Genomic DNA, 19,322 nt, shown 5'->3' with positions numbered 1-19,322 from the left:
CCGTGGATTGAGCATTTGCAGAGAAAAATGGATCAACTAACATCACAGGCATTAATATTGAAAAGAAAGTTTTGTAAATTTTCTATGCGCCCGATTGTGGAATTCTATAATGCAAAAGTCATCCCCACTGTAACATATGCTGGCAAAACGCCCCTGAGAATCCCTTGGGAAACATGGGATAAACTTAAAGCCAGATTCTGGCGTAAATTGCTGAAAATTCCCATATGTGTTCCGATAAGCATTATACGACATGAGCTGGGATTGTACTTAACGCAAGTCTGAATCGTCTGGAAAACATTGGCCACCTACAGAAATATAACTCTGGAAAATTGTCCACCTCAATATCAAATATTGAATAAGGAAGCACGAAAAATGCCCTTTTGCCCACTGGATGAATGGAAAGTGAAATGTAATGAGCTGTTGCAAAACTTAAAAGTTACGACAGAAGCCCTTCTGAAACACCCAAAGAGGGTAAAATTACTCTTATTATCAATTGACTGGGCAGAAACAGAGTGTGCGAGAGTAGCTTCGAACTATCATACCTTATCTGATAAGATAACTAGATGCCGACAGTTATTGCCTGGATATCTAGAAAAAAGCACCAATCGGAATCATAGAGACTTAATAATGCGCTTTCGTCTGAACATTTTAAGAACAAAGATCAACCTGTTCAGATATGGTCTGGCAAAGGAAAAACTATGCAGACTATGCAAACAAGAAGAATCGTCTCAACACTTAATGCTGTTTTGCCCTGAACTTAGATCTGAAAGGGGTTGTTTATTACTACCAATACTGTCACCATCATGCGATCTGGATCCTGATTTATGGTGGTCAGCTCTACATGATGACCCAAGTAAGAAAACCATCAAAGGCTTGGGTATTTTCTTGGAATCTATGCTAAAGAGACTGGAAGGGAACTAAGACCATTATTAACAAGGAATATCGAAAACACATAGCCAAACCTGGACTGAAACCAACGTAGAACCAAGAAAGAAGAAATAGGAGAGGTTTGGCTTGTGCATGGGGAGGAGGGAAAATTGTACATAAGCAAAAGCTTGTATTTTTTGTACGCTGAATGCTTAAAAAAAAATAGCTGTCCCTGATTGGTCCTCCACACACTGGCCTCTTGGGCCACCCTGCACATCCTGGCCACATCCCCTACCACGCCCACCTCTTTGAGGTCGGCCACCTTTGCCTCCCTTACTGCTTGGTCGCCTCCCAACCATGGCACTGATGTTGTTGTGCACATGGGAGTTGCAGTAAACAATTGTCCTGGGCAATTGGGGTGAAAGGGGTAGGGTACTAGATGGAATTCGTAGCCTAGTGCTCTAGCAAGGCTTTCTGTGACCCCTGGGGGAAGATGACGGGTTACGCAATGCACAGGCACCCCGAAAACAATATTTAATGTGCACACAACCCCTGGTAGACCACGTGCATGCAAAAATGAACCCGCACTATGCTGTGGCACCCAGAAACACAAAAATAAGCGTACAGGTGGTACACGCAGCCTACAATGACTTCTGAATGGGTACGCGACACACAGGGGCAACAACAGTTGGAAAATACGTGCGCGACTCACCGTCTGCCTGGGAAAAGAACATGAAAAAGAAGCACGTGTGCGCGTTGGCAAAACACCCCCCAAAAGAAGAATTGAACGCTCTCTGTGTAAACACTGGAACTGGAACCGTTGTGAAGTTATCGCGTGTGAACCGACAAGAAGTATAAGAATCACCTGCTTGCTCTCCACAAAAAGCACGTACAAGAAAATGGCGTCCTACACATAGCTTTTAAGCCAGCCCACACGTGCAATGTCACTTATGCGCGTACGCGCTAAGGCCCTTTCCTCCAATTGCACGCATTGACACCCGGACGTGCAGTTTTTTAACGTGTACAATAAACATGCACCAGTGTTGAGGGAAACACCCTTGCGCGTCACGTCCCAGACGTGCTTACGGGCTAAGGGCCTTTCCTTGAATTACACGAAGACGTGCAGTTTTTTCACGTGCCAAATCACTCCGTATCAAGCTGGCCACGCAACAACACACGGAAGACCACGCTCCTGCCCAGAAGACCATTTTCCTGCCCCCCAGAGCCCCGAACACACTCCCACCTGCCATCTGCTGCTGCCTGCCTGCTGCCCATGTGCCCTGCTGTTTGGTGCCTGCACGTCAGCCATCTGCAGGGGTGCAGTTGCTATGACCACCCCTGCTTGATCAGAAGACTCCCGACTGGTATACCATCGCTCCACAGCCCAGCCCCAGGACCCAGTTGCCCACCCACATCTGCCTCTGGGGTTGCCATGTCAGACACAACACCATCTGGCACCACCGGCAACCCCCAGCCAGACAGGAAGAGGGCTACCATCTTCAGTGTCAGTGAAGTTGGTATCCTGGTGGAGCAAGTCCTGGGGCAGTATGATGCCCTCTTTGGAAGTTTGCGCGCCGACAATGAAGGATGGAAGAGGATCTGGATGGACATCGTGACTGCCATCAATTTTTCAGCCAGTAATATGACCATTGTGACATATGTCCGCTTCCACGTCCCTGCCCACCACTAATTAGCCTCTCCTCACGCGCATTAGCCCTCACCGACAAGCTGCGACAAACTAAGTTTCTGTTGCTCCTTGTTGTTGCTATATATTAAACATACGCACGGAGCTATGCATTCCTCCCCTTTTCCTCCAGGCTCAGTGTATGACTTTATATGAGGCTGACAGTCACACTTTCCTCACACCGAGGCACACTGCAAATCGATACTCTCTCCCAGCATACCTGAGTGACTCGTTCTCTAGTCACCATGACAACGATCGACTACGCGGCCTTTGCGCACGCGTGATCGTCCCGGCCCCGGCTTCCCTGAGCAGGCAGCCACAGTCTACAAACACCCTCGAATCAGACGAGACGGCCGAGACAAGCCTCCAGCCTCTCCCCTTCCCAGCGGATGCCTGCTAAGCCTTACAGCAGCTGAAAAAAGCATTGCAGCGGGCAAGCGTTAAAAGGGTTTCTCTCTCTTTCTCTCCCTCTTTCTGACCTTTTCAACAGGCACGTCTTTTCCTCGCATGCAGCCCTCAACCCTTCATGCCACCGGCTTGCTCCCTACTTAATACTCCTTTTTAAGCCCACACATTTGGCATCTCAACTCATGTAATTGAGCTCTAAACACTCAGACTGGCAGCCGTACTGTGTGTTTTTTGTAAGTTTCGCGTGCACTTGGTATCATTAATACACTTTCGCCTCCGAACACACAGCGCGTACCTTTGGAGTTATCATGGTTCTAGACACTAGCACTATCAGCCACCACGTCAAGTCTCATATATTTTTGTGCATAGGATTTAAACCACTATCCTAATATCCTACGAACAAACGAGTCCTGGTGCTTAGTTGTGTTTTTCTTCTCACACAGGCAACAGCCACCAGCCCAAAGTGAACAACCACATTCCACAATAACGGTGACAGAGGAGAAAATTTACCCATACGGCGCAATCTCTCTACTACTCGGCAAATTAATCCAGGTAGAGCATTTTTCTCTCGCTTTTGCCATATGTAGCTATTTAGCAATTATGTATTAGCACCACACAACCCGGGCGCCAGACCCCTGATTTATAGTTTTTGCTCCTCTCTTTTCCATCATCTTTATACCTTATGTAGGATATCACCAAGACGAGACTGTGACTTTACCTGAGAGTTCTCACTCTTCACATAGACGCCTGGTCCTGTCGCCTGATTTTCCTCCCTGTGTGGCCCACACCCGAACCTCTGGGATCTCAAACACCGGCAGGTAAGCCGACCACCGGTGCCGAGAGTTTCTAAATATTTTTATTTGTACAGCGCCCTAAGTACTAGGGGCCACCACCTCTCTATATCCACCCTTCTGACTCGATATCCATATACTTCCCACAGGGTCCCCAACTAGGAGCCCTGATGAAGGCAGACCTATCGTAATAGAATAACCGCCGAAACGTGACGAAGACAGGGATTCAAACCATATATACATATCCCTGATCGTTTGGAGCTTACATTCCGGTTCCAACCATCAAATCTCACGTTGGCAAGGATAAAAAAGATATCTTGTATCAAAGACCCTGCAGCATTAATTGCTTGAAACTAACAATTGCAAAAAGGGACTATCATTGAACAATACCTAGAAATTGGGCCATGATACTCGTTTATTTACTGAACCAGTATCACATGTATGTCCTATTTGCACTCTTCTTTATGATTTAATCATTATAATGTAAAGAAATGAATATTAATCCAATGTTCTTTGTGTTTTTTGTTTTTAATTGTGTCAAAACACTTATGCACATTGTAATCTCTTTCTACAAAAAAACGTTGCTTCCTAAATGTATTATGTGGATGTATTTGTATTTTGTTCTATTTTTTGGTTGAGATTATAACTTTGTTGACTTCCGATTATGTGTTCTGGTTTTCTTTAAATATATGTTTTTGATGTCCTCGGAGGTAAAAAGTGAATGTCTTGCACTTTTTCCTTAATTATATGAGTTACCTTTTATTTTATTTCTCAAACACTGGAAGCACCACCGTAATGTTTGTCCTTTGAAACACACAGCTACTTTATTATTTAGGTGGTTATATAAGAACAGCGGTAGATTCATACTTTAGGATTTCCACAATTTGGAAACCTCTCAGAGATATTAATTCATTATTTGAAACAAAAAGAAAAAAAGAAATAATATGAAAATAATTATTAGCAAGGGTACATTTTTCTGTTTAGATGTCCTGATTGGTCCTCCACACACTGGCCTCTTGGGCCACCCTGCACATCCTGGCCACATCCCCTACCACGCCCACCTCTTTGAGGTCGGCCACCTTTGCCTCCCTTACTGCTTGGTCGCCTCCCAACCATGGCACTGATGTTGTTGTGCATATGGGAGTTGCAGTAAACAATTGTCCTGGGCAATTGGGGTGAAAGGGGTAGGGTACTAGATGGAATTCGTAGCCTAGTGCTCTAGCAAGGCTGTCTGTGACCCCTGGGGGAAGATGACGGGTTACGCAATGCACAGGCACCCCGAAAACAATATTTAATGTGCACACAACTCCTGGTAGACCACGTGCATGCAAAAATGAACCCGCACTATGCTGTGGCACCCAGAAACACAAAAATAAGCGTACAGGTGGTACACGCAGCCTACAATGACTTCTGAATGGGTACGCGAAACACAGGGGCAACAACAGTTGGAAAATACGTGCGCGACTCACCGTCTGCCTGGGAAAAGAACATGAAAAAGAAGCATGTGTGCGCGTTGGCAAAACACCCCCCAAAAGAAGAATTGAACGCTCTCTGTGTAAACACTGGAACTGGAACCGTTGTGAAGTTATCGCGTGTGAACCGACAAGAAGTATAAGAATCACCTGCTTGCTCTCCACAAAAAGCACGTACAAGAAAATGGCGTCCTACACATAGCTTTTAAGCCAGCCCACACGTGCAATGTCACTTATGCGCGTACGCGCTAAGGCCCTTTCCTCCAATTGCACGCATTGACACCCGGACGTGCAGTTTTTTAACGTGTACAATAAACATGCACCAGTGTTGAGGGAAACACCCTTGCGCGTCACGTCCCAGACGTGCTTACGGGCTAAGGGCCTTTCCTTGAATTACACGAAGACGTGCAGTTTTTTCACGTGCCAAATCACTCCGTATCAAGCTGGCCACGCAACAACACACGGAAGACCACGCTCCTGCCCAGAAGACCATTTTCCTGCCCCCCAGAGCCCCGAACACACTCCCACCTGCCATCTGCTGCTGCCTGCCTGCTGCCCATGTGCCCTGCTGTTTGGTGCCTGCACGTCAGCCATCTGCAGGGGTGCAGTTGCTATGACCACCCCTGCTTGATCAGAAGACTCCCGACTGGTATACCATCGCTCCACAGCCCAGCCCCAGGACCCAGTTGCCCACCCACATCTGCCTCTGGGGTTGCCATGTCAGACACAACACCATCTGGCACCACCGGCAACCCCCAGCCAGACAGGAAGAGGGCTACCATCTTCAGTGTCAGTGAAGTTGGTATCCTGGTGGAGCAAGTCCTGGGGCAGTATGATGCCCTCTTTGGAAGTTTGCGCGCCGACAATGAAGGATGGAAGAGGATCTGGATGGACATCGTGACTGCCATCAATGTGCAGGGGGCAGTCTGCGACATTCAACATCTCCGGAAGCGCTGGGAGGACTTCAGGTCCAGGACCCTCAACAAGGCCCGGCGCCTCTTGAAGGCAGCGGATGCCAAGGGGTGGCAGGGTCCGCCTAACCAACAACCAGATGAGGGTTCTGGAACGTATACACCCAGCGCTCCACCTCCAGGTCCTTGAGAGGCAGACCCGTCTAGAGTCGAGCGGAAAGTGTACATGCATACTGATTGGATGCTGTGCATGTTGAGGTGTGGCAGGAGTGTGCAGGTTCTACATATGTGTGTGTAGGGCCATGTACACATGTGTATGTACAGGAAAATTAGCCTCCCGCATGTGAGTCCTCTCATGTGTGAGACACATCAATGGTGTATGTGTAGGTAAGCATAATGTCCAAATGCAGGCGTGGGTGCACACATTTTTACATTTCTGTGTATGTACAGTGGCATGGTTGTGGTGTCACACATGGATTTTGGTTCCACCTGCATGTATCTGCACTGTGTACATGTGCATGTGTGTGTATTTGACAAATGTGCAACTGTGATACACCATGGATGCATGTGACACTGACATGTAGGAGGCTGATTGCCAGATGTGGCATGGATGGCAATGTTATCACTGCGACAGGTGGTGGAGATGTACAGATGCATGTATGTCTGGTGGCATTTGTGCATGTGTTCTGCACTCCCCATGTTGCATGTGACGTGAGGCACACCTTTGGCTGATCATGCTGTTTTTGTGTATGGATGGTGCTGCCTGGTGCAACATTCCTGTTGATGTGCACATGTGTGTGAGTTGAAATGACATGTGTGTTGGGGAGTGTGATGCCATGTCTGAAGTTTGACACTGACACTCATGTACAACTGTCATATATGTATCAGACCATTGTACAGTGCCCTGATGCCTGTGTTCTATCTCTCCCTGTCTGCATCGTCAACTGATGAAGAGGGCGGAGACGGTGCTGTGGAGCAAAGCGGCAGGGATCGCACTGCCATCCGCAGACGCAAGGCCCAGCTCCCCTCCCATGTTGTCATCTCGTCGGGGAGTGAGGAGTCTGGTGCCCCATCTGTGGTCGCAGCTGCCGAGGGTAAGTCCAAGAGGCGGAGGTCGGAAGTGGACTCCTCGGCAGCAGAAGGGGCAGCTAAGACCCCATAGGGTCTGATGGAGGAAGATGGCATGGAGTCATTCAGGTTGATGGGGGGTTTGGTTGAGTAGGTGGCCGTGGAAGGGACACACACGGGGTCTGGAGGGGGGATTCCACTGGTGCTAGTGGTGCAGTCCAGGAGCAGGGTCAGGAGGCATCAATGGCTGCCGTGGAGGTGCCTGTGTGTAATCCTGTCCCCGATCCTGTGACTGCATCATCCCGCACCGGCAGGGACGTTATGGTTAAGTTGCACAAATTGAAACCTATTAAATTCACTGAAATAACTTTGTTAAAGGAACGTTATGGTTAAAGTAGCCGGGTCCCAGCCTGTTCCGCAAGAGCACCCTTCTTCCTCTTGGAAGGTGGTGCGGACCCTGAGTGGCTTACGCTGCTCTGGTTGGTAGGGGCAGCAGCGCAGGTGGACTGGGCACCGGAAGTAGCCAAAGGCACGAACACCAAAGGTCTCACTGCAGGTATTGGCTGCTGGGTGATGTTGGCAGGACCAACCTCGGTGTGATGGACTTGGACCGACACTGTCCTGGCTGGGACACTCAGAGCTGGGGTGGATTGAGCTGCAGCTGCCCCTGCAGCCTCCTCACCCTGGCTACTTGGGGCAGCAGATGACATTGCTGCCCCAGATCCACGTGGCCTGGTGACAGCAACTTTCACCACCACACGTGGCTTAGACTTGGTGACACGGAAGTCAGCCTGGGAGTCATCCTGTGCCGGTTCTGTTGACAATATGGGCTGGTTTAACAAGGGCTGAGCTGGGATGGTGTCAGCTACATCTCCCCGAACCATTAGGGGTGGTTGGGCATAGGTGTCCCTGATTGGTCCTCCACACACTGGCCTCTTGGGCCACCCTGCACATCCTGGACATGTCCCCTACCGCGCCCACCTCTTTGAGGTCGGCCACCTTTGCCTCCCTTACTGCTTGGTCGCCTCCCAACCATGGCACTGATGTTGTTGTGCATATGGGAGTTGCAGTAAACAATTGTCCTGGGCAATTGGGGTGAAAGGGGTAGGGTACTAGATGGAATTCGTACCCTAGTTCTCTAAAAAGGCTGTCTGTGACCCCTGGGGGAAGATGACGGGTTACGCAATGCACAGGCACCCCAAAAACAATATTTAATGTGTACACAACCCCTGGGAGACCACGTGCATGCAAAAATGAACCCGCACTACGCTGTGGCACCCAGAAACACAAGAATAACCGTACACGTGGTACACGCAGCCTACAATGACTTCTGAATGGGTACGCGACACACGGGGGCAACAACAGTTGGAAAATACGTGTGCGACTCACCGTCTGCCTGGGAAAAGAACATGAAAAAGACGCACGTGTGCACGTTGGCAAAACACCCGCCAAAAGAAGAATTGAACGCTGTCTGTGTAAACACTGGGACTGGAACCGTTGTGAAGTTATCGCGTGTGAACCGACAAAAAGTACAAGAATCACCCGCTCGCTCTCCACAAAAAGCACGTACAAGAAAATGGCGTCCTACACATACCTTTTAAGCCAGCCCACACGTGCAACGTCACTTACGCACATATGCGCTAAGGCCCTTTCCTCCAATTGCACGCAGTGACACCCGGACGTGCAGTTTTTTCACGTGTACAATCAACATGCACCAGTGTTGAGGGAAACGCCCTTGCACATCACGTCACAGACGTGCTTACGCGCTAAGGGCCTTTCCTTGAATTACACGAAGACGTGCAGTTTTTTCACGTGCCAAATCACTCCGTATCAAGCTGGCCACGCAACAACACACGGAAGACCACGCTCCTGCCCAGACCATTTTCCTGCCCCCCCAGAGCCCCGAACACACTCCCACCTGCCATCTGCTTCTGCCTGCCTGCTGCCCACGTGCCCTGCTGTTTGGTGCCTGCATGTCAGCCATCTGCAGGGATGCAGTTGCTGTGACCACCCCTGCTGGAACAGAAGACTTCTGACTGGTATACTATCGCTCCACAGCCCAGCCCCAGGACCCAGTTGCCCATCCACACCTGCCTCTGGGGTTGCCATGTCAGACACAACACCATCTGCTACCTCTGGCAACCCCCAGCCAGACAGGCAGAGGGCTACCATCTTCAATGCCAGTGAAGTTGGTATCCTGGTGGAGCAAGTCCTGGGGCAGTATGATGCCCTCTTTGGAAGTTCGCGCGCCGACAATGAAGGACGGAAGAGGATCTGGATGGACATCGTGACTGCCATCAATGTGCAGGGGGTGGCAGTCCGCGACATTCAACACATCCGGAAGCGCTGGGATGACTTTATGTCCAGGACCCTCAACAAGGCCCGGCGCCTCTTGAAGGCAGCGGATGCCAAGGGGTGCCGGGTCCACCTAACCAACAACCAGATGAGGGTCCTGGAACGTATACACCCAGCGCTCCACCTCCAGGACCTTGAGAGGCAGACCCGTCTGGAGTCAAGCGGAAAGTGTACATGCGTACTGATTGGACGCTGTGCATGTTGAGGTGTGGCAGGAGTGTGCAGGTTGTACATATGTGTGTGTAGGCCACGTATGCATGTGTATGTACAGGGAAATTAGCCTGCCGCATGTGAGTCCTCTCATGTGTGAGACATATCAATGGAGTATGTGTAGGTAAGCATGCTGTCCAAATGCAGGCGTGGGTGCACACATTTATACATTTCTGTGTATGTACAGTGGCATGGTTGTGGTGTTGCACATGGATTTTGGTTCCACCTGCATGTATCTGCACTGTGTACATGTGCATGTGTGTGCATTTGACAAATGTGCAACTGTGATACACCATGGATGCATGTGACACTGACATGTAGGAGGCTGATTGCCAGATGTGGCATGGATGGCAATGTTATCACTGCGACATGTGGTGGAGATGTACAGATGCATGTATGTCTGGTGGCATTTGTGCATGTGCTCTGCACTCCCCATGTTGCATGTGACGTGAGGCACACCTTCGGCTGCTCATGCTGTTTTTGTGTATGGATGGTGCTGCCTGGTGCAACATTCCTGTTGATGTGCTCATGTGTGTGAGTTGAAATGACATGTGTGTTGGGGAGTGTGATGCCATGTCTGAAGTTAGACACTGACACTCATGTACAACTGTCATGTATGTATCAGACCATTGTACAGTGCCCTGATGCCTGTGTTCTATCTCTCCCTGTCTGCATCGTCAACTGATGAAGAGGGCGGAGACGGTGCTGTGGAGCAAAGCGACAGGGATCGCACCGCCATCCAGATACGCAAGGCCCAGCTCCCCTCCCATGTTGTCATCTCGTCGGGGAGTGAGGAGTCTGGTGCCCCGACTGTGGCCTCAGCTGCCGAGGGTAGCTCCAAGAGGCAGAGGTCGGAGGTGGATTCCTCAGCAGCAGAAGGGGCAGCTAAGACCCCACAGGATCCGATGGAGGAAGATGGCACGGAGTCATCCAGGTTGGTGGGGGTTTGGTTGAGTAGGTGGCCGTGGAAGGGACACACACGGGGTCTGGATAGGGGGATTCCACTGGTGCTAGTGTTGCAGTCCAGGGGCAGGGTCAGGAGGCAGCACAGGCCGCCGTGGAGGTGCCTGTGTGTAATCCTGTCCCCTATCCTGTGACTGCATCATCCCGCACTAGCAGGGATGCCTACGTCAAGACTGTTCTCAGGGAGGGGATGAGCGCACAACAACTGGCCTTCCTCTCCCTACGGACGTGGCAATCTGGGACCGTGTTGAGCCTGTCCTGGATAGGCTGGTGTTGCGTCAACGGGGCATGCAAGATGACCTACAGTGTTTTCGGGAAGACACCACACGTCATCTTGGATGCCTCTTTGACCACGTCAACCTACTAGGACGGGTCACCAGTGCTGGATTCCTCCGTGTGCTGGACCTTATTCCGACCCACTCCTCACCTGAACCCCCATTGTGCCAGTCATCCTCCGTGCCATCTTCTGGCCCATGTATCACCTGGGTACCCTGTGGAGCTGCCTCTGACCCAGCAGCCAGGCTGGTGGAGGACACATCCCTGCCACAGTCTGGAGTCAGAGGTCCAGCAGGGGTGGCCACCACAACAACTGCACCCCAGCAGGAGGAGGACGTGCAGGCAGCAAGAGGCAGGGCACAGGCACAGCAGCAGCAGTCTCAAGGTGGGAGCGATGATGGCTCGGGGCCATCAACATCAGTGGGGCAGGCATCGGCTGGAGGGCAGGAGGACACCGGAATGGGAGTGTCTTCCATGTGGCAGCGGTTGGGCCAGCACATAGATGCGGAGCAGCGGAAGAGGCACGGCTCACTATGGCTATGGCGGAGAACTCCATGCGCAGGGCGCTGAGGTGGGCCGAGTGCCTCGAGACGATTCGCAGGGAGTTGGAGGTGGTCATGGCTTTATCCCTGCAAAACCTCAGGGCCATGGAACAGGGCCGCCTTCAGGACATAGAACAGGAGTTCGATGATGCCCTGGCTCGGGAAATTGGAAAAGTGAGCCGTAGGACTTGCCCGCCGCCATTGTATATAGTTAGTAAGTGTTAGGTTTCATTTATATTTTTATTTCATTTGGGGCGCTTGGTCTATGCCCCACCTTCTTGTAGATAGTTCTTTATTAGGTAGTCTTTTTGGTAGGTTTCATTTCAATAGTTGGGCTCACGGACCCTGGATTTGTTATTTGTATATAGTTGAACAGTGGATTTATCATCATTTTTTTTTCTTTCACCACGGAGCAATGGATTTCACTTATTTCTTTCCCTTTGGATTTGCTTTGTTGGACGGAGACTTTGGACACATTTTCATTTTGATTTATTTGGATTCTGATTTCATATATTTTTTTCATTTTGGGACATGATGCATTTCATTTGGTATTTCCATTATTGTGTGTTTTCATTTAATTCCCTTTGTTATGTGTTCAATACATTTTTCTTTCATACTTCAATGTGTGGTATTCTCTCATTGGTTTCATGCATGTCACGATGTGGGTTTTCACATTCACTGCCACCTATTGTGTGTGTGTGACGGACATGTGTTGATGTACATACATGCCATTTGGGTTGGATCATGTAATGGGCATTTCAATGTGGCGTGGAAGTAATACTTGGTGGGTTCTTTGGGCAGGGGTGGCGTGCGGTGGGATTTGGGTGGCCATGAGGGCCATGATTGTGGATCATGATGACGTGTTGGGGGGGACATGAGTCGGGGCCTGCTGGCAGGTGCCCGTCACTGCCGGGTGGGTGTGGATGCAGGGGGACATGAGTCGGTGCTCACTGGTGCATGGTTACATGTGGGCTGGCTGGGGGGCATGCCCAGGGTGGATGGGCTACCTGCAGGGCATGGCCAGGGGTGCAGGGTAGTCCCCTGTGGTGTGGCCTGCCTGCAGGGCCTGGGGAGGGGGGAGAGTGCACACTTGGGAGGACCCACACTGCCAATTTGTGTGTGAAACTCCACGCGCACCCCCAGAAATACACGTACCCCGCTCGCCCAGCAAAATCGCGTGTGAAACTCCCTGCGCACCCCCAGAAATACACGTACCCCACTCACCCAGCGAAATCGCATGTGAAACTCCCCACGCACCCCCAGAAATATACGTACCCTGCCCGCCCAGCAAAATTACGTCTGAAACTCAACGCGCACCCCCAGAAATACACGTACCCCGCTCGCACAAGCCCTATCGCGTGTGATACTCCTCTTGCACCCCCAGAAATACATGTACCCCACTCCCACAAGGCCTATTGCATGTGAAACTTCCCGCGCACACCCAAGATACATGTACCCTGCTCTCACAAGGCCTATCGCTTGTGAAACTTCACGCGCACCCCCATAATACACGTACCCCGCTCGGCCAAGCCCTATCGCGTGTTAAACTTCCCGCAAACCCCCAAGATACATGTACCCCACTTGCACAAGGCCTATCGCGTGTAAAACTTCCTGCGCACCCCCAAGATACACGTACCCCGCTTGCACAGGGCCTATCGCGTGTGAAACTTCCTGCGCACCCCCAAGATACATGTACCCCGCTCACCCAAGGCCTATCACGTGTGGAACCTCACACGCACTCCCATAATACACGTACCCCGCTCGGCCAAGCCCTATCGCGTGTCAAACTTCCTGCACACCCCAAGATACACGTACCCCGCTCGCACAAGGCCTATCACGTGTGAAACGTCCCGCGCACCCCCAAGATACACATACCCTGCTCGCACAAGGCCTATCGCGTGTGAAACTTCCTGCGCACCCCCAAGATACACGTACCCCGCTCGCACAAGGCCTATCGTGTGTATGACTTCCCGCGCACCCCCCAAATGCACTGTACCGGCCCTGTGAACTGGTGCAGGGTTAGCGCAGGCCTTTGTGCTCCATTGGGGATTTCAATGCCTTATCCTTGCGCAAGGGGCGTTCTTGGGGGCGTAACTGGCGTTGGGGGATGTTCTCTGCACCAGCGTTCAAAATGGCTTTGATATTCCATGAATACACGGTGCACCAGAATGCTGTTTCGCGCACACGGCTGGTGCACGTTACCTCTCTGCTCCGCTCGCGTGCACTGCCTCTGCGCTGAAATCTATGAATTACCCTGACACACACTCAAAATCACCATAGATGCTTTTACAAATATAAAGCTCTAGTCAAAGTAAATGTATTCTTCATTAAAGTTGAGTATTCAATGAATGCATGTTGCAATGGTTAATTTTCAGAATAGTTATTTTTAGCGTCACTTTTGTTTGGGACCCTAACTTTGCACTATTCAAATCATAATTAATTATTTTAGTTTACACAGTTATTCAAGATTACAGTTTGTTCGGCTGCAGCTAAAATACAAAAGCCATAATATGACTTTCCTACCTTTACATTTTTGAAGTTAGCAGTTGGTTTAGCAGCCTGTTTTTTAAATTTAGATCATAATATGATGGATTTCGACAAGAGTAAGTAGTTTGTTTGGATGATAATATACAATATAGACGGTTTTAACTATAAGACATTACTGGCCAAATTCACAATGATGCACCCATCTCAAAATAGCACTGATGATGCACGCTTTTTTAGATGCCTTATGCACAAAGGTGAAATGCTCACTATAGGGGCTGTGTCAAGAAATTAATCTCAAACTCCTACAATGAAAGGGGGGCTTGTCAAAGACTGCACTTACAGCTGATCAACCTATGGCCCCTCAACAGAAATAAGCAGTCTGAATTCTTCGCATTTAGTTAAATTGTATCGAATACATAAAAACTGATGTATTTATTTATTTTTACATTTGTAAAGCGCCTAAGTCCAGTCAGGACTAGTTACACACAATGGCCCTCATTACGACCCTGGCGGATTTTTTCCGCCATCGACGGACTTTCCGGCCATGGCGTAAAGTCCGTTTACGCCATGGCGGATGGTGGACTTACCGCCCCATTCCGAGGTCGGCGGGGCGGTAAGTCCCCATTGACCCATTTACCCTTCCCCATTCCCATTTCGGCCCCATAGGGTATAATGGGAGTGGGGAAGGAGTTAATTACGCCACCGTAAATTACGGTGGCGTAATTAACACCAAGGTCCCATAGCGCCATGGATTTCTCCGCCCGCAAAAAGCGGGCGAAAAAATGACCATGGCGCTTTGGGAACTCGTAGTTGGCGGTAAGGGGTCGGCGCAGCTAACGCTGGCGCAAACCCCTTACCGCCAGGGTCGTAATGAGGGCCAATGAGACATCTTAGAGGAGATACATTTCAGACAGCTTAAGTATATAAATGTTCCATTTATTTCTCCCAAAGGCACCCAATGATCATGCCTTGGTAAGGCCAATGTTTTAGGCAAACAGCTAAGTTTTTGGAGCTTTTCGAAAGGTGTAATATGATTCCTCTGCTCATAGGGCAGGTGGGAGGGCATTCCAATGCTTAGCTGCCAGCGGTGGGAAGCTAGAACCTCCTCCTCTGGCTCGTTTAAATTTCGGTAGTGCAAGGCGGTGTGCGGGTACAGACCGTACCGAACTAATGGTATTGGCTATCATGATTTGTTGTGCAAGGTACACAGGAGCTGCATTAGAAAGTAATTTATGAGTGATGAAAAGCGTTTTTTTAAAACAATTCTCTCACAAATAGGAAGCCAGTGGGACTCCCTTCTTGCTGCAGAGATGTGATCACTTTTTGATATGTTAAGTGCTGAGTGTAGGGCATTGTTTTTGATAACCTTCATTTTGTTGATGTTCTGTTTGAGGTGCCTGCAAAGAGGGTGTTGAAATAGTCCAGCCTTGCACTGATGACCATTCGAGCAATCGTGAGGCAGCTGGTGGATGTAAGGAATTGTCTAGTGGCATTAATCAATTTGGTCATGTAGGTGGACGAAAATGTGATAGAGTTCACTTGCCGCGTGAGGGAGAGAGTGTCATCCAAATGAACCATGAGCGTTTTCACTGAGGCAGAGACGGGGATTAGGGTTCCAACAAAGTGAAGGAAGTGAATTTGGAGTTAAGTTTCTACAGCATTGCTGGAGATCCTACCAGCAAGATATTTGTCTTGTAATTGAGGCATAAATGGTTCACGGCCACCCAAGCCTAGATTGTCAAGTACATTTTGTTGATGGTGACGGAGTTATTGTGGTAGATGCCAAACAAGGGGAGGGGGATCTGGTTGTCATCGGCATAGTTGGTGTAGGATATGCCGATGGAGTCCAGGAGGTTGAAGAGCGGTTTGGTGAACATGTTATATAGGCTGGGGGAAGCATGTGATCCTTGTGGGACACCACAAGGGATGGGCGTAGTAGGGGCACTGGCTATTTCTGAGAAAACTCTCATGGATCTTCCTTCAAGAAATTAGGTAATCCAGGGAGTGGCTTCTTGGGAGAAGTACGTGGCTGCCGTGAGGTGCTGACATAATATGTTATTGTCCACAATTCTAAAGCAGACGATGCATCAAGGAGGAGGAGAAGGGAGGGCTTTCCTTCATCACTGATTCTGTCTAGCAGTGCTGATTCTGTGCCATGTTCTGGCCCGAAGCCTGGTTGACGTGTTCCTAGGATATGGTTGGATTTCAGGAAGTGTTGTATTTGGTTGTAGGCAGTCCCATCCAAGATCTTTAGTAGGAAAGGGACTGTGGTGATTGGGTGGTAGTTGTTGGGTGCTGCTGGGTTTAGTGTGTTTTTTCTTAGTAAGGAGAGGACCCATGATTCTTTGAGGCTGGCAGGGACCAGGAAGCATTGATGAACCTAGTAATGAAGGGCAGTAGGGCTTCTGGGCAGCCTTTGATGATAGTGGCTGTGCAGATGTCTCTTTCACATCTCAAAGGCTTTAGACTTTTGAGGATGTTGGACGTTTCTACTTCCATGTTTTCTTTAAAGTGAAAAGTCAGGGTATGAGGATTGGGGATGAAGGGGGCAAGGGTTGGGAAGTAAAGGTTGTTTTGGTTGTTGCTTGTTTTAGGCTATTTTCTGCTGTGATGGTGGCCTGCTTGTATTCTCTAGCATTCGTGTTAAAAAAAGCTTTAGGCGAGTCAGCTGGGGCCTTTTTCCAGGAGGCTTCCACTAGATGTTTTTTGGGGCGAAAGGCTTGGAGGTCAGGGGTGAACAAAGAGTTGGTATGTCATGCATGTTTGGCCCTATGGGGAGCTAGTGGGGCTACGGTGTTGACTGCTCTTGTCAAGGTGTTCGTGTAGATGTCTGCCAGGACCCTCGGGTCATCCGAGTGGAGGTGTTCGGGTTGGAGTTGTTTGAGATGAGGAGAAATAGAGCCTTTGGTCATCTCCCAGGAGCTCCGGGACCAAGAGGGCGGCAAGGCGGAGTGGGGTTGCGCTGGGCTGTTTAGTAGGAGGGAAGGTGAAGGTCTGTCCAGGGGTACGGGGAATTGGAGGAGATAGTGATCGGGCTATTAAGGTCCACAACCCAGTCCAGGGTCCGGACTTTGATGTGAGTGGGGGCCATTATGCAGTGTCTAAAGCCGATGGCTGAGAGTGAGTTTGCCATATAGGTGGCAATGAGGTCTGAGGGGTCGTTGAGACCTAGATTTAGATCCCCTTGTTGGATGGTTCCGGTGGTGGGCTTGATGTTATCTTCCACAATGTGGAGGAGTTTCTATTTGAAGGCGGCAGGCGGACCCAAGAGGCGATGATAACATGGATATCTTAGGAGACATTGGGAGTGAGGTGAGAGTTTAACCGAAAGGAGCTCTCAATTGCCCTCCATGGAGATGTTGGTGGGTCTTATTTGAAGGGACTCTTTGAAGATGAGTGTGATGCCTCCTCCTCTATTGTCGGGAATGTTGCTTCTGAAGATAGCAAAGCCATCTGGTATTTCTAGAGACAGGGAGGTCCCTGATGCTTGGTGAAGCCAGGTTTTTTAAAAAGTTTTATTTATTTATTTATTTATGTTTTGTTTATTTGTAACGTGCCATAGCGCCATAGCCTGAATGCATCAGGGTGCACATATACACATAAGACAACAAAAACCACTGGACACAGGAGGCAGGTATGGGTGATGGGAGGACAGGATTACTCAAAGAGGAATGTCTTCGGTGTTTTTTTAAAGTTCTGATGTTTTTATCTGAATGCATGGTTACAGGGAGACGATTCCAAGTCCTTTTGATCTTTTGAAAGTGGGGCAAGTAACAAGCCCGGTGCTCGTCGATCTAAGAGATTGTAATGGTTCAAACCATGAGGTAATTGATCTCAGTTAGTTTGGGGATTTCCCATAGAGGCAGTTGTGTTGTTGGGTGACCACCTTAAATTGACATCTAGCTGCGACAGGGAGCCAATGTAGGCCCTGCTGGTAGGTAGAGATGTGGCACCTTCGCGGGACCTCCTTGACAATCCAGACAGCATTATTCTGGATGGTTTGTAGTCTCTGGATACTTCTTTTGTCAGCACCCACCAATAGTGCACTACAATAATCTATTCTAGAGGGGCAAGCTTGTCCAAGAGAAGATTAAGTTTTCATTAAAAGTCTCAATATGTGAGTCAGGGGTATCTAACACAGAGGTTGAGGACATGGTGTTTGCGACAAATTCTTGGAGATTGGAAGCTAAAATCTTCTTCAGGTTTCGATCGGTGACTACTTTAGAAGGATTGTGTAGCTTAGGTGGTGCTGCCTGAAGATGGATGTAGAAGTTGATCATAAAATGATCTGACCAGATGTAAGGGGTGGTGTTGTTTATCTGGACTTTAAGGGTTCTTGTAACTATCCAGTCACAAATGTTTCCTTTGGTATTGGTGGGATCGGTGTTCAAGACATGTTGATCAAAATTATTTCAAATGGACTCAAGCAAAATATCATCTTTGTCTAAGGGATCCCCTCACCAACAATTAAGGTCTCCTAGAAATATAGTGGCACTGTTGGCTCCTTTAAGATCCGCTAAAAGATGTGAGATTTCATTGTTGAAGGTGTCCATAGCAATTAGTGGTTGATAAATCAGGATGATTTACACAACTGGGGGGGGGAGGTGGAAAATAACTTGAGGTGTAGGATCTCACATCTGTTGCAGTGCCTGGATGATAAGTTTACAGAAATGTGATTTTTGGCTATAATTCTCCCGTCTCTCTTCTCTATTTTTGCAGTAAATGGAATAGCCATCTGGGACAGCAAGGGTTATCATGGGCCCACTGGTCTCGGAGATTCAGATTTCAGTCAGGGACAATAGATCTAGCTTGTTGTCAATTATGACATTATGGATATTAGAAGCATGTCTATTTAGAGATTGTGTGCTTAGTACTGCTGATTTGTGTATTTTCCCACCAGCCAACTGGCTGTTAATAGTATCCTTACTAGTTGCAAGTTGAGGAATAGTTTCTGTGATAGCAAGAAAGTCCAGGTTTTGGGAAGTGATAAGGTAGTTTACATCTACTGCATGGCCGAGGATGGACCTATCATTTATAACGACCCTTTTTAAAAGTGGTAGGGCTGCTGGTGAGGACATTTTGGGAGTGGGGGAAGAGAACGCCTGATGCTCCATGGAGTTGGTACTGGCATAGTAACTGCTTCTGGTGTCAAGTGTGACTTGTCTATTCTTCATAGTGGGTATCTGGCTCCTGCTGGTAGCCTAGAACTGGATGCTGTTGGGGTTGTCATTGTTCGAGTGCATGTTAACATGACTACTTCTAGGGCCACTGGTAAACTGATTAGGGGG

The 19,322-nt window shown here is 49.1% G+C and overlaps 1 protein-coding gene across 3 annotated transcripts in view; it reads left to right on the top strand.

Moving 5' to 3' along the window:
• Positions 1-19,322, top strand: part of LOC138451524 (uncharacterized) — an 852,161-nt gene that overhangs the window by 180,954 nt on the left and 651,885 nt on the right. The window contains exons 1-2 of one of the 3 annotated variants that reach the window (XM_069604917.1): positions 3,400-3,511; positions 3,648-3,777. The exons of the other annotated variants lie outside the window; for them this stretch is intronic. The gene's annotated coding sequence lies outside the window, so the exon portion shown is untranslated. Of the gene's footprint in view, positions 1-3,399; positions 3,512-3,647; positions 3,778-19,322 lie in introns of those variants that run through there. 3 annotated transcript variants of the gene reach the window in all.

This window comes from Ambystoma mexicanum, chromosome 1p (assembly GCF_040938575.1).
Source record: "Ambystoma mexicanum isolate Mex_15411 chromosome 1p, UKY_AmexF1_1, whole genome shotgun sequence".
NCBI lineage: Eukaryota > Metazoa > Chordata > Amphibia > Caudata > Ambystomatidae > Ambystoma > Ambystoma mexicanum.
The sequence above is the reverse complement of the archived record's forward strand: the minus strand, read 5'-3'. Positions and strand labels throughout refer to the sequence as shown.